The sequence below is a fragment of the Protopterus annectens genome, chromosome 7.part1 (assembly GCF_019279795.1).
Source record: "Protopterus annectens isolate FY-2018-M chromosome 7.part1, PAN1.0, whole genome shotgun sequence".
NCBI classification, from domain to species: domain Eukaryota; kingdom Metazoa; phylum Chordata; order Ceratodontiformes; family Protopteridae; genus Protopterus; species Protopterus annectens.
The window spans coordinates 74659097-74684938 of NC_056740.1; positions in this window are offsets into that span (position 1 = coordinate 74659097).

Consider the following 25842-nt stretch of genomic DNA (forward strand, 5'->3'; position numbering starts at 1 on the left):
GTAAAGATTCCTTCACCCTTTGACCCTTTCTGTGGAGTAACAGGCCTAAATGTGTGGAAGGCATTATACCACTGCACTGGTGGTGTGCTCTCTGTGGATTTAAACCATGTCTCAGTAACTACACAGACATTTATATTCTCCAGAGTGAGGACAGCTTGCAAGGACTGGAGTGTTTTGTTTAGATTCAAAGCATTGAAAAATATCACCTTTAGATTGTCCTGGGTGGGTTTAGCTATGTCAACTGGTTTATCAGGTTAGCAAGACCTGAAAAAGGCACTGTGTGGTGGACAACATTTTAGCCAATATTCAGAAACCTAGAGTGGACAGGTGCAGATCATCTATGGCAAAGCAGCATGGTCTGTTAACCATATTCTCCCAGGCTGACAAATATTGTACCTCCTTGGTGTGACACCAAAAACTAAGTTGATAAAGTCAAGTATCTTCTGTTCATATTGTGGCATCATCACTGGAGAAGGTAAAATGCTGCTCAATGCTAGGCTCATACTGATCTGGGACATCTAATACAATAGGTCCATCCAGTCTCTTTTCATATGGTCCACAGTGGTATGTCTCAGGTCATTTACACCCACATGGCTTATGACCTAGTCATATTGGTGCTTGTGGTTCATTGATGTAAGTGTGTGCATGATCTGGGGGATCCTGCCCCCCGATAGGAAACTGACCATAACCGTTTCCTTGCTCAGCTTGGTAAGTGGGAAGTCAATGTGTCTCACAATGGAGTTTCCTATGAACAAAATATTAGATTCTGAGCTTGTCTGTATTATGGGCTTAGATACTGAGACACTGTGAGATGTGGCTGAATGTGTCATGGTGGATGTTGCTGTGGTAGTGTGTTTTGGAGGATGACATGTATACTTGTAACGTCTGCATCTCAGAGGCCTTTGAGGTTTAGGTAGCATACTTTTAAGAGCTTCAGCCATACCTCTCAACTGTCCAGATTTTCACAGAATGTCCAGATTTCTGACTCATATTTTTGGCTTGTTTCTTACAGAATTCTGTTTTTCTGGAAAATCAGTGGCAAATCATTATGAAATTAAGTCAGAAAATAACATCATACATGTGAATTTCAGACTTTATATCCTTCAGAAAATTCATGCTAATGAGACGCCTGTTATTCTATCAACTTTCTAAGTTTGTAAGAGCAATATTTAAAAAGTGTCCCTATTTATGGTCCTTTCTCCCTCCACTCCCATTATTTGTGGCTTTGTCCAGATTTCTTGATCTAAGAGGTTGAGGTCAGCATAGGTGGGTCTATGTGTTTGTCTTGTAATTTGTTTGTCAGGTATTGTGTGTTGTGTGCTTCTGACAACCTGTTTGAGAGCTATAGCAATTTTATGTGAGAGCTTTGCCCGCAGTGACAGTATATAGTTGCATCTCTCATGTACTGTATAAGATAGTTTGAGAATTGAGTTGTTGTCAGGAAATATAAGACAGCTTGTTCATTGTCATAGGATATCCAATTCTATCAAGCTGGCTACAGAGAGGAGGAAAATGCAGATCCATGATTTCAGGTATCTACGAATTGGGTTTCAGTGGGAATGGTTTCAAGCGGATATTAAAGCAAGGGTGTGAACAGTGATTAAAAAAATATATTTGCTTCTCTGCTCCTTTTATGTGCTACCACTCTAAGGGAGAAATAAGGGTGTGTGTGTGTGTGTGTGTGTGTGTGTGTGTGTGTGTGTGTGTGTGTGTGTGTGTGTGTATATATATATATATATATATATATATATATATATATATATTTAAAAAACAACTTTGCTTGGTTGCTAGTTGGATATGAATGCAATTTGATAATGGGCCACAGTATGAAAACAAGGAATTCAGAAGATTTAAATATTAGTGGGATTTTAAACATGTCACATCTAGTCCACAATATCCACAAACCAATAAGCAAGTGAAGAGGACTACCCAAAAAGTAAAGAATGTCATGGAAACGAGCAGCCAGAAAAAAACTACAAGGGTTGTCATCCTGTACTTTTTGAAATGTAGGAAGATTGTATTGCATGATATCATTGTCTCACCAGCTCAGCTGTTAATGGTAGATATTTGAAAAACAAATGATCTATTTCAATGGTTTTACTGATGCCCAAAACAAAAGCAAAGTAAAGATCCTGGAAAGAAATCAACATTAAAAACAAACTGCAATCATTGAAACTGCAGAAGACAATTACATTCCTAGCCGTAAGAAAGTCCATAGTCTGAAGATAAAACTTTTGGTAAAACAGGTAAAGCAAGATCCTCTGTCATTTGATGGAAACATAGAGGGCTGTATAGAAGAAATAACAAACATCTGTCTAAGACAAATACAACTAAGTTAAAGACATAGAAAAAACAGCAGAAGTGTCACAACCAATCTTATTGAAAGACAATAGAGACTTAGAGAACTATGATAATCATGCGTTGTAAAAAGAGACTCATGAAATGTGCCAAGTGAAACATTAGTGCAGCAAGAGTTATTCTCCAAAGCCTAGGTACCCTGTGTACGCAGTAGTGTCAAATGCTACATATGCGGTAGGCCAGTAAATAATCAGCAAACTTCGACAAAACGACTGGCACCAATGTAGATGAAGAAGGGTACTACATACCTGTAAGCTTTGCCACTTTATTTACTGTTCTTATTAAATACTTTGCTGCTCTATGTTGTTGCCAGTCGTTTTGTTGAAGTTTGCTGATTATTTTTACTCCTGCAACTTAATTCTGGGAAGTTTTTTTTTTTTTTTGTTGTGGCTTTTTTTGAGGCCAGTAAATAAACCAGACAGCTATATGGGTTGTTATAGTGTTGAAGACGATCCTAATGAATGAAAGTTAGACTGTTCTACTATTGAAAATGGTCTTAAGGACTAAAAGATTCACTAGTGAACATTTCTTGTGAAAATATACAAAGCTTCAATCTGTTGTAAATAACCTGTAACTTGTGTAGCAGATACTTAAGGTTATTTTCTACTTGATCAGTATAAAGTAATGCATAATACCCTTTAGGCATGCATAATTATATGTTTCTACTTTATAGCTTTAAAGGGGGGTGTTATATATCAGCTAACCACAGAAAGTTGTATGTCATGAGGTAAACTTCTACTCTGAGTTGCAATCTCAGTAGCAAACCTCAAAACTCCTTCGGTTGCCCGAAATGAACTGGAACAAAATGAAATACTGCACAAGCAAAACAAAAAAACTAAAATAGCCACAAAATCAAAATCACGTTAGCTCTTTTTCACTTTTTTTTTTTTTGGACTTTCTTCTTCAAACCAGGAAGGGCCTCCCCTCTCCCTTACTTTTGTTATACACAATGTGGAAATGATGTTGTTATTATTTGATAACAATGATGTTATAAGTGAAGAATGAAATATCATATAATGATTTCATATAACTCAAGAAGATTGCAATACATTTCATTGTTTTAAAAAAATGTATAGTAATTACAATATGACTAACAAAACACTACGGGTAAGATGTGAAGAGTGGAAGTAAAGGGGAGCTCTCAAAGAGAAGGAGTTGACAAATGGTCCTGACATGAATTAGTCCTAGGCCAACTTTAGTTCAGTGCATTTAGCTGTGGCATCACACAGGGCAAGGAAAACTTTTTTTTGCTGTTATACCTGGCTGGGGAGTATGAATACAGATGTATGTTTTGTAAGCCTGACAAGGGATGTTAAGAGGCTAGTTGTATGGTTAAAGAGATGGTATTTCCATTCAATCCCCTTGAAGTGCACAATAGAGCATTTGTGATGGAGAACCCAAGTTCACAATTATATACCCCACAACCAGTCTTCACCAATACCTGAATAGTTTTACTAGCATTTTCCAGCTATATAGTTTATTTTGTGGCACTGCACACCCCCACATCTGTACTTCTAATATAGGTCTTATGATAGTCTTATATATAATTGCTCTTCGAACTTGCTTTACACCACACCTCTTAATTACAGTATTAACATTGTCTTCCCTACCTAGTTCCTTCCCTCACCTCCATTCATTTGAATTTCTAAGCACTAATCACATGATCTATTATTTTTCCTGACAAATCCACTAATGCACCTCTTCAAATGCTCAATGTTCAACATCTATTAATGCATAAATATTTTTTATACTGTAATAGTTGCTTCTACTGTAATATGAATGTAAACTAATAAGTAAATATGTGTATATTTGTTAACCTATATTTAGTGTCTCTGCGTATATATTACTGAATGTTTGTTTAAAAATGCTTGTAATATGCTAGAGCTTTTCTCTTCAGGCCTCCACTGAAAAGTCTCCATTTTTTTTTTACTAAACCCAGCTGGGCAAAGCCTGTAAACAAAAGCAAAATAAAATAAAATACTGTTTTTTTTTTCTCGAGAACCCAAAGAAAGGAAAAAAAAAAACTTGTGGGATTATTATATTCGTTAGGACCTTTCCACATTAATGATTAAGCCTCCATCTTAGACTACATCATAGACCCGTCCATTTCCTTCTGAACAAGAGACCTTCAGCCCATTCACTCCTATCAGAGTGAGGGTGAGATGGCAAGACGTGTGATATCATATGCAGTAAAGTGGAGTTTTGACATTAAGCCCTAGCTTACCTTACATTTACCCAGTACAGTTGTGTCTAAGGAGAATATATAATGGTATTGACAGGGGGCTGTCACTAAGTTCTGTGAGTGATGTAAGCCTTCAGAATGACCTCCACCTCCTTAAAGAGCAAGGCACTCTGTTAAGGTTATCAATTCTAAAGTGGAGAAATCATTATTGTGGTGTGTCTAAGGTATCTGCCCCAACCTGCGCCTGAAGACAAGCATGCCTTTTCACTCTTCTTTTCCTTACACTAGCACCAGTGGGTGCCTGAGCCATTAATTGAATTTAGGCCACCTGGATCATAGTCAGGGCTTTATCTCTGCATGCCAATGGAGTTGGCTAAATTTGAGGATTATTATTCTGGTTTTACTTCATGTGAGAGGGTAGTTTATATGCAGGTGGTTAGCATCTATGAATATAGGAATAGTTATGTCCCCCATCAGGCACTGGTGAGGCCGTATTTGGAATACATTGTACAGATCTGCATACCTTTCAGGAAGAAAGAGATCAGACTGTTAAAAAGGGTACAAAGGATGGCAACTAGAGTTTTGACACTGAGGAAATCTAGTTAATATAGAAATAAATCAATACTATATGAAGAGAGGCTTAGGAAACTGGAAATCTTTTTAGTTGAATTGGGAAAAATAGGAGATTTATTATGAGTACAAAAGGCAATGACAGAAAGTGTGACAGGATCACACTGGAAGTAGAACAGCCGGAGTCCTACCTATCAGAATAAGGGAACCCAATTCATTCTTGACATTAAGAAGCACTTAATCACTGAGAGAGTGAAACACAGGTGGAGTGGGCTACAAAAATGAATAGTAGAAGATCTAACAGTTAAAACAAAAAGACATAATGGTTATTACAATGTGGGGATACGTGGAGTAAGATGATGGAAAGGAAAAGGGCAGCTGACTGTATTTAGTAGCAATACTCAGCAGATCATGTAAACTTAGAGGCTAATTTTTCTGGAATTTTATGATAAGTGGGAGATGAACATTTAATAATGAAAAAGAAGGATAGTATTTAGAAATTAATTATGACAGGTAAGGGTAATTTATACTACTAATGTTGTATCTTTCGGCTTTTCCCAGTTAGGGGTCGCCACAGCGGAACTCCGGTCCGCTAATGATTGGCAGTAGATTTTTACGTACTGAGTTGCCAGCCCTAACGTACAACCTTCAACGAAGGTACGCCCATTCACGCATGTCTCCACACAGAAGACGCTTTAGCTGAGAATCAAACAGGACAACGTCTTACTGTGAGGCACCAACGCTACTGCAGCACCACCATGAATGTGAATAATAAATTAACACATGGTCATTCAAAGATAACATTTACAGGACTTATATAAATTGTAAAGACAAGATGCAGATATCAGATCTGTATTCTTGGATAACAAAAATATGTATATTAACCTATAACTTTAATGCTAATAAGCTAGCCGCAGTGAGTTGCATGGCAGGTGTACAGTGTTCTTACAGAAAAATTGGTTAAATATACATTTCAGTGTAGCCATACCATACAGGCTGTGTTGTTAACTTATTGTTTTGGCTATTAATATGCTAAAAGATAATAAAGTTGAAAAACTGCTTACAAGAAGTGAAAAACTTTATCTGTGTTTCTTTTCCAAAGTCTGTATGTTTAGTAGTACAGCAGTATACGTTTCAGTAGAGAAATGGCTCAACTGCAACTCTGTGGAATTATTTTCCTGAAAAGAAATTTGGCAGAAAACGGAAATCTTTGTATCTAGAAATTCACTTTATTTCTTATTGTATGTGGATTAACCCCAAGGTTAGAGAGGCTATGTGATACATTCCTATTTTCTGATGAGGAAGAAACCGCAATGGTATTTTGTTAATGATAAGGGCAAAAGCAGCACTCAGAAGGAAATTACCATTCATGCATGTCCCGCGGTCGAGTGGCTTCCGAAAGACATGTGTGAATGGGCGTGCCTTCGCTGAAGGTTGGGTGTTGAGCTGGCAACTCGGCACCATAAAAATCGACTGCCAATTATTAGCAGACCAGAGTTCCACTGTGGCGACCCCTAACCAGGAAAAGTCGAAAAGACAAACAAAAAATTGTTAGCCTGTAAATAACATTTGTTCTTTATGACAGCACAATGTTCTACAGAAGCTCAATATTATTATGTTACTGAGCTAAAGAACAGTGCCAAAGGCTACGAGTCTGCTGAGCTGCATGATTCATTAATAAGAGACAGGATAATCTGTGGTATAGCAAATTAAATATGGCATGCTTTTTAAAGAGAATCAGACCTGTCCTTACAAAAAACTGTAAATATGAACAAACAAATTAATTTGCTAGATCACACTTAATTAGCTGAGACACAAATATATGAATAAAATAAAATGTGAGCCAAATGTTAATGCACAGATGAGAAACAAGGTATGAATATTTTGCAACAGTAATAGACACAAAAAACAAATGTCAACTCCGTGGCACAGAGTGATGAAGCCCTAACTATAGTTCAGATGATCTGTGAATGATTGGTGACCCATATGCTGGAGAAGCAAGTGAGAAAGGGTAGTAGTGAGTGGCCGATGCCAGCTCACCCATTCTCTGGGACAGATGCAGCTAGGCTTGCTCTGTACTGATACTGAATGGAGGTTGGGTTGGTGAGTATGCCGGCAGCAATTGGGTCATAACAGAGGAATGCATGTCAGACAGTGTACACTGTAGCCATAGTTATGTGGGTGAGTTATGAGGGGCGTCATTGCATGTAAAACATGGGACTGGACAATTATATCTAAATAGAAAAAAAAAACAAGATAATTGCCTGGATAATGGCCGTCCATGACAGGCTATCATACAAAGGGGAAATAAGCGTGCTATTTGGGTCATAGATAGGATGATGGCTGTCAGGCAAGGAGAACAATAAAAAAAAAAAGAAAAATATGTAAGGAATTAAATTGAGGTTAGACAAATAATGTCATATTAAGCTTAATTCATGCTTAATGCAGTATGTATAGCTGTAAGTGTGAGAGGAAGAAATGACTGACATTTAATGAGTCCTGCAGAATCTGTGCATAAAAATGATATTTCCCTAAGAAGTACAAATGGAACAAGTGTGTCCGAATGAATATGCATGCTGTTAAACAAAATTATGAACATAAGCCATGCTCATAAAAAAAAGTTCTGGTTGGTGCAATTGAACTGTAAAAGACTTGATAGAAATTGGGAAATACTTATGGGGATGTAAGACAATAAGTTCAAGCTCGGCTATCAGCAAGAGAAACTGGGAATTAATAGACAGAATGTCAAATTTATTTTAGAAGTAAGTACAGATTATAATAATATGTGTATGATTTTTTTAAACAAATGAGATTACAAAATACTGAAGAAAGAGCTGTGTGCACGTTGTTTAACTGCTGTTGCTAATCTGCTGTGGCTGCCTAAGTGAACCATTAGAGTTCACTTCCTGTCTCTTTTCTGAGCAATTACAGTCTAACCTCTAGCTACAACATGTCACTTTCTTGCAATAAAATACTTCAGGCACTTCTTTTTGAGGTATTTGGTAGAAAGTCGCTTTTATCAGGCCTGCCAGGTACAGAGAAACAGGTGTTTTGCATTTTATCTTCAAGCAGTCTCATCCTATTAACCAGTTTAGTGTCACAGCTTCCATTCCACAAAGACCCCTCAACTCTAAGTACATACCCATTTTCTGGCTTAATTTATTCCTTTGCATGATGAAATATTTTGGAGATTGTACCTATTTTTGGCTTGACTTATCCTTTTACATGATTTTCTTAATCTACCACTCATCTCATATGAGGACACGGAATACAGGAAACCAAACTACATGACCAACATACTGGTTGTACTGTTAACTTAAAGAAAGTAGGTCACATTTTATATCTACCTTCTTCAGAAGCAACAATAAATGACTTTGTGAGGCAGATTTTTACAGTATATTTTATTAGAATCTTCAGATTTTCCACTGTGCTATTCATAATATGCTTACATTTTTGTCACTTGCAGTTTTTTAAACTTGTATTTCTGAGTAGAATGCCATAATCCCATTTGAAAGTCAAAGAGTTATGTGTAATTCTATATTCAAATTATGTGCTAGTTAGGTGCCCAGATTTTGTCCTGCTGTGACTACTTCTCAAGAGCCTTTGTATCTGTTTTCAATATCTGCAGGTTGAGAGGGATTCCACATTATATACTGAATTGGTTTGTTGATAGTGTCATTACTATGCACATATATAAGGATGTTACTGGTCCACATAAAATCTCTAGCATGAATATTTGATTGCTTTCAAGGAGATTAATTGTTTATATGTACTTTATAAGAGATCTTGATTTTCTTGCAAAGGAGATGTGATCAGCTTAACACTGTACATTATAACTGGAACCATAATGTTTCACCATATAGTCATATAGTTGTAACACTGCTCCTTATTTTAGTAAAACAACACAGTGATCAATAATAAACTGTGATTGTGTTCTGTTGTAACCAACACAGATTTAAGGAAGACAAATGTACAGTAAGAATTTAAATTGGTTATGTGATCTTACAATATAAGTACTTGAAAACAATTCACCAGTGGATATAATCTTATGTCCAAAGTATTTGGCTTACTGGAGCATTGCCCTGCTGACCGAGGAAAGACACTTTCACAACGATGTTTGTTTAGTGAACAGGATAGTAGCCTAGCTGGAAGGTCAACTAGCAAAATGTAAGGGTCTAATATAAATCACTTACAAAACACAGAAGCACTAAATTGGCCTGTTCTTGGAAATGTTCTTTTTTTATTTACACATGTGCAACTTACCATTCAAAATCAATATTTGGTGTACTATTTATAAATGGGATTTTAAAGTAGAATTTATAACCAGTATGGTAGGTACTCAAACAAAAATCTTACTCATCTTCATCTGTGTGTCACTAGAATAGTATGCCTTTCAATATTTAAATAAGTATGTTTAAATTAAATAAGTATATTTTAATAAGTAGGTCCCAAGAAAGCTGATCTGGGCATTACTGCGGTGGTTTGAAGTCCCAGAAACATTGGTAGAATTAGTACAGGCTATGTACAAGGACCCAGTGACTCAAGTATGAACAGTGTTTGGCCTCACTGAGGGGTTCCCAGTGGGAGTGGGTGTACACCAGGGTTCAGCTCTGAGCCCACTGCTGTTCATACTGGTAATGGACTACATCAGCAAACAGGTTGAAGGGGTCAGAGCAACAAAGCTGCTGTATGCAGACAATGTGGCAGTACAGGCAGACTCTGATCTAGAACTTCAGCAAAGGATAGGAGAATGGAATGCAAATCTGAAGGCACATGGGATGAAACTAAGCACAGATAAGACAGTTGTAATGGCAGCAGATTGGGGAAATCAGAAGAAGCTGAGAATAGAGATAGATGGGAAGATAGTGGAACAGGTAAACAGCTTCAAGTATCTGAGAGGGGTGGTTGAGGAGAAGGGTAGTCTGAATGAAGAGGTCAAAGCTAGAATCAGACTGGCATAGAGTATCAGGTGTAGTATATGACAGAAGAATGCCAAAGAAGCTGAAAAGTAAGGTGTACAAGACAGTGGTGCGACCAGTACTACTGTATGGTACAGAAACCTGGACAGTAAAGGCAGAACAGTTGAGGAAGCTAGAGGTGATGGGAATGAAGTGCCTAAGAAAGGTGGTAGGATGCACACTGCAGGACAGGCGAAGAAATGAGGACATAAGAGCAGAAGCCAAAGTAGCTCCAATTGCAGAAAAGATCAAAGAAAACAGATTACGATGGTATGGGCACATGTGTAGAAAAGCAGAAGACAATCTGGTGAGGGAGATTTGGGACAGACAGGAAGAAGGTAAGAGGAAGTGAGGGCGTCCAGCAAAGAGGTGGATGGATTGTGTGAAAGAAGATCTGCGACAGTCAGGCATGAGTGTTGAAGAAGGCAGGAGAGTGGCACTGAATCGAGAGAGTTGGCGACAGTTAATACGATACCCCGACCCCATGTAAATGGGAAAAAGGGATGATAATGATGATGATGATGATTTAAAGAAGTATTATATAGTACTTGAGAATGATAGCAATGTATATAGTTATGACTTAAGCATAGAGCGCATAAGAGAAGGGGTTGCATATTCTGAACAGGGCGTAATAGTAAACAAAGAATTATCATTTACACATCACATAGATTTTACATGCCTAAAGGCAAACATTGCTAGGTTTTTTTCTTTCCTAAAAAGAAGGTCAAATGCAGATTGAGCTGTGACAAATGGCTAATAAATTCCAAAATAATGCAATGAACTACATCACCTTCACATTCAGCCACCACGTAACAAAGAAGTCCCACTTAAATTAAGTTTCCTGTCATACTTATCCCATATATTTTCAGATGACATCTTTGTGGATTAAAAGTGCTCAAAATAAAATCAAGTAGAACTTTTTGTTACCTTGAGGTCTGTTTCTTTTTTACTTTCTTTCTACATATTAACAGGTCCTAATCCCTCTGTGTATTAGCAATACAAGAACCCACATGGAATATGGAGCCATAAATTAATCCCACTCCTCTGGGAAACTGTAATGGAGGGAAATTAATCTCACAATGGCAGAATAAAATATTTGAATCTATTTTCACTCAGAGGAGGTGAGAGAGCAATGCAATTATGATTTACAGGGCTAAGGTAGGCAGACACTTATCTTTCAGAATGCTACAATTGGTAGATTAGTCAATAGATTTAAGAGGTGACTTTAGGTTACAAGTACATGACTAGCAAAAATGTAATGGTTTATTTCCAAGTAGAAATCTCAGCACTTAGAATAACTTACCTACATAAAGAAGGCACCCACAATACACATGTGATGTATGAACTGGATAATTATATGGCTGGCACAAAATGTAAGTAAAAAATTCTAGTAGACTGAACAAAGACTTTTAATTTTTACTGTATTAATGCATAAAAGAATTGATAAAATACAGGAAACAGTCTTAAAGAAATTGTCTGTGTGTGTGTGTGTCCGCTAATAAAATTGCATGTAATTCTGTTTAAAGATATGGGCATGTTGAATTTTCATAAATTAATTTCATTTGTAAAGTTGTCCAAGCTCATCTTTACTCTTTGTTTGACCAAGTTAGCCCCATGAGGCCAGTATTGCTTTGCGGGTGAGACCCAAGGTGGTATTTATACTGACAAGGAGAAGTTTGGCGAGGGCTCTGGGGAACTTCCCCTACTCTTGGTAGTAGGCAGAAGCATTTATTATGTGATACAATGGACTTCCTGTTCCTGTTCCAGGTATGGATGTGGTCTGCAGAAAGAGGGAGAAAACATAGCTGATTCAGCTTGTGCTGAAATTGGAATGAAAGTTACTGAAAATGTAGTCTAAATGGTAGAATCACTGCCAAAAGTTTTTTTTTCTGATGATGTGGGTGCAGAAAAAATGGTTGGCCAGATTCAATAAAGCCTATATTAAGTGTACACCAAGAGTACACTGTTCTGAGTGACAGACAACATAGGCATAATGCACATCTTCTTCCTCCTAATTTAAGGTTTCCTATTGATATCCTTGCAGCTTTAAATATCGACTGGGATTCATAAAGGTTGCCACAAAGTGTAGACTACATGTACACTTAGTATAATCTTTATGAGTGACTAGAAAGCACAAAAAATGTGATAAGAATATTATTGAATCCTGTACAATTAGTGTATGCTTAGTGTAGCCTTTAATGAATCTGGCCAAGTGACACTGAAGAAAAAGGAGATTGTGAAGAAAAAGGAGATTGTAGCTGAAACAGAAATGGATTCAGAGGAAAGCTTTCAGAGAAGATTGTTTGAAGGAGAGACTGTTACCGGGTGGCCTAATGGTTAAGGTGTTTGCCTTACAAACACAAGGTGCAGAGTTTGAGTCTCACAAGGGGTAATTGGCTAGGCTTACAATGGCTCGCAAGGGCAGTTAGCTTAGTACTAACCTATGAACCTATGAACCTCTGAAAAATGCATAATTACAACCCTCCAATTGGGGAGATTGCAGGATGATTATGTGGAAGAAATGGTAAACCAAGGTGAGCCAGAAAATGGAGCAGCAATTTCAGAGTGACATCATGGAAAAAAAAAAGAAGAAGAAGAGACTGTGCCAGAATCCAGAGACAAAAACTTATGCACAAACTGTTGGAGAATGAACAAAGAAGCAAAGAAATAAAGAAACAAAAAAGAAGCTTTCAATACATGTGAGCAGTAAAAAAAAAGAAAGTTTGGACAGGTATGAGGTTTAGGACTCTGACATAGCACCTCTGGGTGTCAAAGCAAAAGAGGTAAGAGCATTTATTTTAATTAACAATGAGACATTTTGTGACTTGATATCTGAGACTGGTCAGGCCATGGAAAACTTTTTGGGTGCATATGAACAAAAGAAAAATATTTATCCATGGTCAAAATATGTGGTGCAAGATTTTTACAGACAAAAAAAAAAAGAATAATGATCCAGTTTAGAACTGAAGTTGTAACAAAAGAACTGAAAAAACATTTGTTAACTATATGTAAAGAAGCAATGGCACTACAAAAATATATGACGAAGGATGACTACGGACTGGGGAATGGGACTGTGGAGTAATACTGAAAATGGAAAATGATAATGTTATGCATGTACCTAGTATTATTAATGTTCATGGTAATAGGGGTTTTGTGAAGTACAGGGGTCAAAATAGACTTATTTTTGTGGAAAAAAATGATCATTTAATCAATGAATGTGATAAAAAGATGTTATTTATGTGGAAAAACAGGGCATAATGCAAACAATGTGATTTAAAGTGCAAAAAATGTGGTAATACAGGTCATTCATGGCTAGAATGTGAAACAAACGTGCAAGAAAGTGAAAATGAAGTTATACAGGAGAAAGAGATATAAGAATGTGTTATACATGAACATGTACAAAAGATGTGACTGATAAATAGGTTATACATGAAGTTAAAGAAAGCAACAAGTAAAAAGAAACAAAAAAGACAAGTGAGGAAGAAGCTAACTGGTGTACAATAAGAAATAAAATGAATCTGTAAAGAAGAGTTAAAGAAAGGAAAAGAAAATTCAAAAATATAATGCTTAGAGAAAATAAAGGAAAGGGATAAACATTTTATTATACTATTATTAAAAGCTGAAAATATTAGATTTAAATGTGAATAGTATGAAAAATCTTAAGAGGAGACTAGGTATATTACAATGGTGAGCTGCAGTAGATGCACATATTATTGTTTTAGATGATATCAGATTATTAACAGAGGAAGAAAGCACACAAACTGAAAAACTTTGGAATAGTGTGGTAGTTTAGAACATGGAGAAAGAAACATGCTTGGGCATATGTATATTATGTCAAGAAAGCATTAGAATATTAGATGCAACCATAGTAGAATTAGAATGAATTACGGTAATAGACGAGATGGAAAAATATGTATATAGACATATACCTTTATATGCATATGTCACAAAAAAGAGAGAGAGAAATGATATTTAAAAATATTCTTGAATATGTTTGTGTAAATCTGGACATTATAGTGGTGGGTGATTTTAAGTGTAATTTAAGAAAAAATAAGAACAACTGTGATGTTAAAATGGTTAAAGAAATTATGAGAAGTGGAAAGTTAAATGTATGGGAGAATAACCACTGGATCTACAAAAGGAATGACATTAGGACAGAAACTGATTATTTTTTAATATCTGATAGTTTAAAAGACAAAACAAAGGAATAAAGTATGCTGGATTTTCATATTGTGTGGCTATATGGGTTAAAGTACAGGAAAATGAAGAATATATAAGAATATGAAAAAGAATAAAGAGAATTAATGAAAATAAATTAGATTTAGAAGAGAAAAAGGAACTTATGGAATTATGGAAAAATATGAATATGAGAGAGTTTTATGAGAATTGGACTGTCTGGTGGCTTAATTTTAAAAAGAAATATAAACAGTGTTTTTAGAATGTATATGGAAGAAAAGAATAAAAGAAAAAGAGCAATATAAGATATTAAGTCAAGAAACATTCAGAGACTTATTAGAGAAGCAAAACTCATTCTATGAAAAAAACAGAAATATATAAAATGAATCAAATTTAAATTAACAACTTCTTATATAAACAAAATATTGTTTACAAGGAAAGAAAGAAGAGGTAGCACCATATTGTGTAAATAATAAAAGAAGGAAAAATAATAAAAGAATTAAGAAATAAGGAAGGTAAGCAAATAGAGCAGCAAGAAGAAATATACAAAACAATGAAAGAATGTATATTGGAATTGTTTGTTAAAAGAGAAGAAAACATAGAACAAACTTACAAAGGTGAACAATGAAAAAACAAAGATAATGAGCATGTAGAACAAAAATAACTATGAATGAATTGAATGAAATTGTAAAAGATATTAACATGAATTCTGTAACAAGACTGGATGGAATTGAAGGGTCTATATTAGATCACTTAAACAGCAAAACAGCGAATGCCATTTCAATGACACATAAAGAGTGATCTACAACTTCCGCGAATGGCCAGAACATCGATTTTGTTCCAGGGGAAGAAAATTGGTAGGTCAACCACACACAAAACACCATATAACATTACAAAGTGGGGGGCTTTGTCCCCACACACCCCCTAACTAAATATACCAACTGAGATCACACTACAGTGGGGGAAAGGACAATTACACCACGACGGCCAAGCAATTTTTTTCTCTAGGAAAAAAAATCAATGTTCTGGCCACTTGCGGAAGTTGTAGATCGCTCTTTATGTGTCGCTGAAATGGCAGTCGCTGTTTTGCCATTTTGGCAAGCTTATATAGACCCAGGTTTAAATATGGTATGTATAAAGACATGAAAAAGTGGCAAAAAAATTATTTTTATAGAAGTTATGAATGGATAGTTACAAACTGAAATTAGAGAGAAAGAGATATGTACAGGAGTTATAAAAATTATATTTAAAAAAGGACATAAAGAGGAGAGAAAAAATTGGAGACCTATAACATTGAATAATACAGATTATGAAATTGTTATGAGAATAATAACAAAAAGGTTACAAAAATGGATAGAATATATGACCAAAATCTATTCAGAAGAAAAGGAAAAGAAAGTCGAGAGTTATTATGGATAATAAGAGAAATAACTAATGATATCATAAATAAAAATGTAGAATTGAAGGCTATGATAGGGGATATAAGTAAAGCATATGATAATATTCAATATAAATAATTACAGGGAATGTTGCAGGCATATAACGTAAGCAAGGAAATATTACAAGTAATAAAATCTGTTTATGAAAGGAAATATGTGAAACTAAATGTACATGGCTGGCTTGGGAAAGAAATAAAAATAGAATGTGAAATAAAGCAGGGCCGTCCAGATAGTAGTGTAATTTTCTCATTAGTTATGAATTTAATAGTGAAGGGAATTAATAAAATGTCAAGTAGCGGTGGATACAAAATGATGAAGGAAGTACAATAACCAATATTGTACAATTATGCAGATGATATTGTATTAATTCTTAAAATAAAGTATGGATGGAAGAAGTAAATGAAACATTAAGTATAAACTTAAAAATGGTTTAAGTATAAATAAAATGAAAAGTAAAGGATTTGGTTTTGAAGGTATGATAGTAGGTATTGAGTTTAATGAATCATATATAGATATATTAGGAATAATATCTGGAAGGAATGAATACAGATAGCAACAATGGGATAATGCATTCAAAGAAGTAAAGCATATGATTATTTTTTGGAAATCATATAGATTTTCAAATAAAAAAGCACACTTGTTGAACACCATGGTAATAGGAAAAATTGCTTATGTTGCTAACATTTATATCATTCCTATTAAGTATGAAAAGGAACTAATGATGATTGTATTTTCTTTTATATGGGGCTTTAGACCGAATCCAGTCAAGAGAGGGATTCTATATATGAAAGACGAGCAAGGAGGCTTAGGTTTAATAAACCCAACTGTATATGCAGCATCTTTAATTTTATATAAGTTATTAAAAGGAATTATGAAGGAAAATAAAAACTTGATAGAAATAATACTATATTATAAATACAAAGAATTATGGGAAGGAATGGAAGTTAAAAAAGAAGTAAAAGCATTGTGAATGAGGAAATGAAAAAGTACCAAAACAAAATTGTGTTATGAAAAATAAAAAAGAATATATGTGAGAAAAATAGAAAGGAATTGTACTTAAATATTATAAAAGCATTATATTGCATTAATCCACGGAAACAGTTGGAAACAGATAAGAAAAAATACATAATGATGAGATATAACAAGTATAAAAGGGTTAAAATGTGTAATTTTTTTATGGAGATTGTCTATTAGAAAATTGTCAGTTAAGGCAATTATGCTATACAAGAAAAAGCAAGGTAGAATATGTAATACATTTGGAGAGTTTGAAATTACTGAGCATGTGTTTTTGAAAGGTAAAAGAGTTAATAATTTATGGAAAGAAATATATAAACATAATAGGGTGAAAAGTTTGTTCAAATTTGAGCAAATAAATATGGACATAAAAGAATTGGGTTATTATGGTGCACAAAAACAGGAAGAATTGAAGAAAATGGGCATAGTAGTATTTTATGTTTCATGGACTATATGGAACAGGAGATTAAATACAATGGAAAATGGACTTTGACAAAGATTTTGGAGAAAATAATGTTTTGGTTGTGGATAAAAGAGTGGGGGAAATGCTTAAATTGTAGTTTATAAAGTATGGAGATTTGTAAATAGATGTAAATAATGTAAATATGTAAATACTATGTAATGTATGTATCAATTAAAAAAACCCTACTGATTAGCAGAGTGCTTGTTCCATTCCTACTACAGTGGCAGCTAGGGGAACAGCACTCAAGGAAATCCAAGATGGCAGATATCACAGAGGTGAACATCGGTGTAGTGTCTGAAGCTTTACTAGATTTTGAGGAGCTGTTTCAGCAGAATATGTCTGTTTCATTGGAAGCAAATGTGCAACACAATGATAGATATGTTATTACAACCCTCCAGTTGGGAGGGTTGATGGATGATATTTTGGGTTAATTGTGATACAGAGTGAACCAGAGAGTGAAAAATATGTTCTTGGGGTGAAATTATTGACAAACTTAAATCAGAGGAATTGGAAGCTATTTTGAAAGTAAATTGTCAGACAAGGAAATTGTATGCTGAGACTGTTAAAGAAACTGCACTGAAAGTAATGAAAGATGAACAGAGGGCAGGAAATTTCAACAATTGAGGGAAATTTATTGTGAGTGTTCAGAACAAGGAAGGAAAAGTAATGGACAGGTATGACATTTGGGATAATTTAATGGTCCCATTGGGAGTGAAAACTCAGGAGTAATACCTTTTATTCTTATTCATAAAGAGACATTTTGTGACATTGTTTTTAAGACTGGTTCTCGTCTGGAAACTTTTTGGGGAAGTATGATAAGAGAAAGAACTTTATTCTAAGGAATTCTTGTGTTGTTAAAGCATTTCACAGAGAAAAAAACAAGATACATGTTCAATTTTGAACTGAAGTAGAAAAAAACATTAAAGAGACAGTTAATCAACCTTTCTAAAGAAGTTATGAACATTAGTAAAGTATATGATTACAGAAGATTATGGACTGTGGATGAGACTCTTATATTGTATTGAAAATAAAAAGTTCATATCCCTAGTGTGATTAATGTAGAGGGTAACAAAGGTGCTGTAAAATATTGGGGACAACCGAAAACATGTTTTTTTCCTGTGAAGAAATGATCATTTGATAAGTAATTGTCATAATAGGAAATGTTATATTTGTGGGGAAACCAGTAATGATGCAAACAAGTGTGAATTGAAATATTATAAATGTAACAAAGTTGAAAATTTATGGATTGATTGTAACCTATAGAAAAAAGATGAAGAAAAAGAAAACAAAATTGAGGATAGTATACAAAGAGAAGAAACAGTTTAAATAAAAAATAAAGAAGATATAGGAAAACAAGATTAAGGTACCAATAAAGATAAAGAGAAAAATGAAATGGAAGAGAATGTAGAAGAAGGTTCTGAAATAAGTGATAAGGAAAATATAAACTGGAAAATAGTGGAAGGTAAAAAGAATTCTATTGGCAAAATAGTAAGATACAGAAAAAGAAAGTTTAAAGGGATAAGTATAAAATAGAAAAAGAAAGAAAATGGATAATGCAAATTTAGTAATTTTTTCAAATTTATGTAATTTATGGTGAGCTACAACATAGACATAATGACAATTTTTGAGTGCTTTCAGTAAATGTAAATAACAGCAAAAATATAAGTAGAAGAATAGACATTCTTTTTTTTCAATAATCATTTTTATTGTTTTGCCAAACCATTATACATTTCACACACTATTTACATTATGTACAATATTGCTTCCAATGTTTTAGTTCCATTTTGAATTTCCCTATAATACATTAAGAATAAATATCATTTTAACCAAGTACAGGAAATTAAAATCACAAAAAATTAAACATAAAAGCATCTACAATAGACAATTATAAACCAACTCAAGCCAATAATTTGTATTATTTCTACATTTTCTATCTAATCCAAGAATGTGTTGGTACACATACAGAATGTCCGACGGAAAGTGGATAGGAACCGCTACGCCAAAATAATATTAAAGATTTGTTCCCAAATTTTTATGCTGTTTATACTTTTCTTATTATTTCTAATTAACAATTTGTGCGCTAATATATGCTTAATCGCTAACAGCCTGAAATTTTGCCACGACACCTGTACTGGGCTCAACCAATTTGTGGCTATATATAATTTCATTAGTAAACTAATATTCATAATTACAATCTTTTTTGTTTTGTCCAAATTCTCCGGTGGAATATGTAAAATCAGAAATTCCCAGGAGAGTGTTGAGTTTTGGTAACCCATTTTTTGTAGTTGTAACTTTAAAGAATTCCATAATTTATAAATGCACTTGCAACTCCAGAACATGTGTAACAGGTCTGCTGTCTGATCTACACACTGTGAACATTTAGGTGACTTTTTTGAATCAAATTTATGAAGTGTAAGATGGGTAGAATATGCATTGTTAAATATCATCAATTGAGTAAAGACCAGTTTTTGAAGTGATACGGATTTTAATGTTAAGTTAAACGCCTCTACTATTTTACTGTCGTCTAGGGATGGCAATTTCTCTCTCCAGTATTTGGATAACAGAATATGATTATTATATTTTCTCTCTTTTGCCATTTTATACGCTGAGGATATATATTTTCTATCTTGTTGCAATGCTTCCCACAGATGACCTGAAATAACTAGTTCCTCTTTTTTTATTTCAGAACTGGTAAAATAGAAGAATAGACATTCTAAATTGATGTAGTAAGTGTGATGTTGATATAATAATATTGGAGATGTAAGATATTTCACACAAAAAGAGAGATTACAAAGAAAGAAACTTTAGGAAAGTGTTGCAGTATGGAACTTAGGAAAGGAACTATGTTCAGCCATAATTTTACTTTGTAAAAAGTCAGTGAAAATATTGAGCATGACATTGGCAATGTGGGAAGATTAACTATTGTTGATATCAGTTGACATAATCAGATATATAGAATTATAGCATTGTATGCTTATGTTACAAGTAAAGAAAAAGATCATTTATTTCATACTCTTTTGGATTCTGTAGTAATATGCATATAATATTAACGGGAGATTGTCATTGTGATTTGAAAGGGAAAAAGAAGAGGAGATGAAATGATGTTAAGAAATGTTTTGACATTATAGAATGTGGCAATGTATATATCTGGAATAATAATTTGTGGATATATAGTTGAGGTATGTATAAGAAGGAAATAGATTATTTTATTATATCACAGGGTTTAAATATAGCTAAGGGAGAGACACTTGCAACAGGCTTTCCAGTCATTTGAATAGAAATACAACAAAAGAAGGAGTATATTAGATTGGAGAAAGAAATAAAATGAATAAATGAGAAGTTATGGAATGAAAATGGAAAAAATAACTGTGTGTTTATGGAAAGATTTCATTTCCACTAGAGTGTAAGAGTGTATTATAAAAAACAGTGTGATAGGTGGCTAGCTTTGAAAGAAAAATATAAGAAATGTTTTCTAGAATGGCAGTCAAATGTAAGAAAAGTAGAAATGAAAAAACAATGTGTATGAATGCTTTAAAGGATTTGTAAAGGAGCAATAGGGAATATCATATGATAGAATGGAGAATTTATGAAAAAATCAAGAGAAAATCGAAGAATTATTATTTAAGCAAGGATATTTTACAAGGTAAAAGAAGAAGAGGTGTCAGATTCATTGAATAGCATAGTTAAATAGAATACTAGTATAATGTGATAAATGAAAGATAATAAAGGAGTGGTAAGAAGATCTCAAGAACAAATTATGAATATTGTAATAAATTATGTAGAGAAAATGTTCTAAGATAGGGAAAAGTGCAAAAATGCAATGTTAAAAAACTGACAGAACAAGGAAATAAGGAATTAGTAAATGAGATGTCAATAATAGACCCTGTTAGTTAACAGCCTGCATATCATTGCTGGAACCTGTGTCTAACAGAGCTCTTTTCAAACTATCTAGAAATATACAGAGCTAAGTATATTTTTTTGGTTCTTCAGAATTGTGTACTGTAAATTGTTGCTGGACTAATTTTATTCAGAGTTGTGCACTGTTATTTTTGATTCACTGTATAGTTTTTCAGATCTCTGCTGAAAGTGTTTTGTCCCACCCATCCTCCCTATTTCTGGTTTGTTGTTTAAATTTGGTGGCTTTTGCAGTTGCGCTCCCCACTGTAGATTTGATCTGAGACACTCCCCCCAGTCCCATCTCTTAGGTTCATAGGTTCATACTAGGCTATCTGCCCGAGGGCATTTACAAGCCTAGCCCATAGTTTTGTGGCTTACGCCACCCCTTTAGTATGGGGAACTATACCCATTATTTTGCTGTGCCTCTGTTGAGCAGTGACACTGAGGTAATCCCTGGGGTATATCTGCGATCTCCCATCCATTGGTCAAGATTTCTCTTGAACAAGGCCAGCGAGGTGCTCTGCCTCACATATACCGGGATTTTATTCCACAGCATAGGGAGTCTTTGGGTGATGAATCTATCCCTCCAGCACGTCCTATTAATAGCCGTGTCGAGGTTTAAGTCTCCCGCCCTTGTGGCTCTGACGGATCTAGATTTTTGAGGTGAAGCATATTCATCAAATCTGGGTTTGACATGGCCTTGTATGTTAGGCAAAGGTCACCTCTGAGCAAGCGTGCGACTGAAAAGAGCTGGAGTTCTTTCAGTCGGGCAGCATAGGACAGATGTTTGAGACCCTTTATCCTTTTGGTGAGGAACTTTTGTGGCCTCTCCAGCTGCTGCAAGTGTCGGGTCAGATACATTCCGAATGGGGCATTGTACTCAATCATTGGTCTGATGAGTGATGAGTATAGGAGACTATGACCTCCCTTGATCTAGATGAGAATCCCTTCATGATAAGGTGGGCAATGTAGAAGGTCTTCCTAACTACTTTAGCTACATGGGTGTCGAATGACAAACTACTATCAACCTGGGTCCCCAGGTCCCTGATAACTTCTTCTGTGCTCAGTGGATTGCCACCTATTTGGTAGCTAGGGGTAACCTTGTTTTTCCCGAAGGGTATGACTATGCATTTTTGGCATTTAACTTTAGGCCATGGCTCTGGCACCAGTTATCCGTTTCTGTGAGACCCTTCTGAAGGATATCTGTGTCAGATGTGTTTTCTACTATGGCCCAGTTTGCAGTCATCTGCAAACTTTGTCAGCCATAACCCTCCTGTGTTTGCTTGTACTTGGAAAAGTAGATGCCAAACAAGAGTGGGCCCAGGACTGAGCCCTGTGGTACACCACTTGTGACAGGCTTTGAGTCTGACATGGCGCCAGCAACTCTGACCCTGTGGGTTCTGTCACTCAGTCAGTTTGCAACCCATCTTGTGATGTATGGGTTAACATTTAAGCTGATGAGTTTTCAATGATACCCGAGTGGGGTATTGTATCAAGGCCTTCGCCAGATCGAGGTAGGCTGTATGGACTGCCTTTCCCTCATCAATGGCTTTGGTGACTGTTTGAAAAAGTCAACCAAGTTTAGAAGGCATGATCTGCCTTTGACAAAGCCAAACTGGGATGGATCCAAAGTCTGCAAATTCCCTATGTCTTTATTTATGAGGTCCATTATGATCCTCTCCATGGCTTTGCAGATAAGGCTTGTCAAGCTAATGGGCGGTAATTTCCAGGGTCGGTGGAGGCACCGCCTTTGTGAAGTGGGACCACAGTTGCAGTGCGCCACTCCTGGGTATGTATCCAGAGGTAAGACTATGATTAAACAGCTGTCCTAGCTGTGGGTTTAATTCCTCGTTGAGTTCGTGGAGCACACAGCCGGGGACACCATCAGGTCCCATGGATGCTGTGTTTTTTGCTTTGGAGAGAGCAGTTCTCACTTGGGCGTTGGAGATGTTTGGGGGCTGCAATCGCTTGGTATACATATCTCTCCTTTTGCAGCGGAGGGCCGGGAGAAGTTTGCACTGAACCTGTCAGCCAGTATGTTGGCAATTTCTGTAGGATCAGTAATCTTCACATAATTTTGAACTAGTTCTGAGCATATCTGGGAGTTTCCTCCCAGGTTTCTAACATAGCTAAAGAAGGCCTTATGATTGTCTTTTGAGTCTTTAGCTATTTTTGTCTCAAAATTTGCTTTGGATGATTTTATGAGAGCTCTTAGTTTTTTACTTATAGTGATCAAGGGTGTCTTACCTTTTAAGGATTTTGCTCTATCTTGTAGTAGCTTCCTCCTTTTGTTGTAGAGTTTGTTTATGGCTGGGGTCCACCAGACTGGACGCTTGCCTTTGGTACAAAGAGTCTTTGTTTTGCTTGGGATTGCCTTATCCATGCAGTCCTGCAGGTGCTGGTAGAAGCCATTTGTAAGTGATTCAGCGGCTTGAGTACTTTTTCCATGGCTCGGGGGCCTTAAAGGAGACCACACTAGTCTTTAGAAGTGTGAAGTCGGCTTTGAGAAGTTCTTTACTGTGGTCTTTTATTTCAGGTGGGGGTGGGATGAGGACCTCCAGCGAGATTAGTTTGTGATCTGATCTCACCAGTGAGGGGTATACTTCGGTGTTGAACATTGTGCTCCCATGTTCGTGATGATGAGATCAAGTATGTTTTCTCCTCTTGTGGGGATGGTGACTAGTTGTTCCATGGCATTTGAGTTTATGAATTCCAGGAACTTTTGGGCTAGGGTGTTTGGGCTTGAGTAGTGTTCCCAGTCTATATTAGGGTAATTGAAGTCACCTAGTATGATGGTGTTTGGTGATACATTTATCCCCTCTAGTGTTTTCAGGAAGGCCATGTGAGGTTCCTGAGTTTGTGAGGGTGGCCTGTAACATGCTACAATTTGCAGAGCAGTCTTGCCTATGGTTAATTGCACCTGGATGGTCTCCGATGCATCGTGCGTTGCCACCAGTCTTGAGGTGTGGGTGTCTTTGATGAATATGGATACCCCCTCCTTTCTTGGTATTGTTCGGATTTTGGGGCGGACGCATGATAAGAGGTAAAACCTGATAGTGCTGGGGTGCTCTCAGGAGCCTTGAACCAGGTTTCTGTCACTGCACAGACATCGATGTTCTCCATACTGAGAAGGGCCTCGAGTGCGTGCATTTTGAGATTTAGACTTCTGGCATTGAGCAGCATTACCCTTAGTTTTTTTCCTTTTTTGTGTTCTAGGGTGGTAGGTTTAGAATTTGAGCCTTGCCTAAAAAAGGCACTATGGGGGTGGCAAGAGCCTTTGCCAATATCCGGAATCCCAGGGGTGACAGGTGCAAGCCGTCCCTTGCGAAGCGATGTCCAGCATGTCATCCCAGGCAGACAGACATTGGATCCCCTTTGAATGACACCAGAGTTTAAGCCAATTGTTAAAGCTGATCATCTTATCTCTGTATTGTGGCATCATTCTTGGTGAAGGTAGGATACTGCTCAAGGTCAGGGTCATACCTGCCTGGGCTACATAATCAGAGAGCTCCTCAATGTCTCTTTTCATGTAGTCCAAGGAGGTGCACGTCTCAGGTCGTTTACACCAGCGTGGACAATGACTGAGTCAGATTTGTACCTGCTGTTGAGAGACCTGAGTGCTTGCATTATGTGGCGGATTCTAGCCCGACAGGCAGCTTACTGTGACCTTCTCCTTACTCAGTCTGGTGAGCGGGACGTCAGTGTGTCTGACTATGGAGTCACCAATGACTAGTGTGTCTGGCATTGTGTTTGGCCTTAAGGGCTGTGACTGTTTGACACTCTGACTGTGAGGTCTATGTGTTGCAGGTGTTGTGTTCTGAGGTGGTGGTTGTTTGGGTGTCTGCTTTGGTGGCCTCTGCTGTTTTGGTAGATTTTTGATCAGAGCCTTGAGTATGTCTTTGTGTGTTTATGTGTATGATTTGAGGTTGTGATGGTACTATGTGAGACTGGGTCTATAGTGTGTGTGGTAACCTTCTCCTCCTGACTGGTCTTGCCAGTCCTATGTTGAGAGAGCTCAGCCTCCAGTTTGGCCGTATAGTTGCATCTCTCGCATGTATTTGTGTTTTGTGGGAGGAGGAGAGGGTTGTCTGTGTACATGAGGCAATTGTAACATTGCCTCAATATTCTAGGTTCACCAGCTGAGCAGGAGAGGACACTAGCAACTGATCCCTCGACATGCTAGAAGGACTAGACAAAAAACTTTAAAAGAGATTCGGGGATGTGGGTGACCGAGAAATGGGGGTTTGCCTTTTGGGGTGCTATCTATAAGAGTGCCGTATCAAGGTAATAAGTACTGTAGGAGCAAGTGCTAGGTTTAACAGATAGAGAAAAGTCTACTTGGAGTCAAGTAGAGATGATCTTTTAGGTATTAGAGAAAGTGCTAGTAACAGGGATGCTTAAAGGTAAGATTGAAAAGAATGCACTCTGCAGTGTGCACTAGAGAAGTTAGATATGAAAGTAGGTAACTTGAGTTTTACCTGTTTAAAAAGTTAAGGTTTAGTGGAGAGTTACTATTTTTAAAACAGCAAGATGGACTGAAAGGGGTGGTTACTTTTGTATTTTGGTACTATGAAATACTGTAGGATGGCCAATAAATTTAAATAATTGAAGGGGTGGGATTTCAAAAGTGATGGTTTTGTGATTACTCACATAAGCCAGTGAAAGTAGAGAGAAATGAGATATATGGTCAGATTATTACCACATTCTACCTAATACACTCCTTCTGCACTTGTTTTTAGTCATTTTTAATTTAATTGCATTTTTTAAACTGGGTTTGGTCTAATA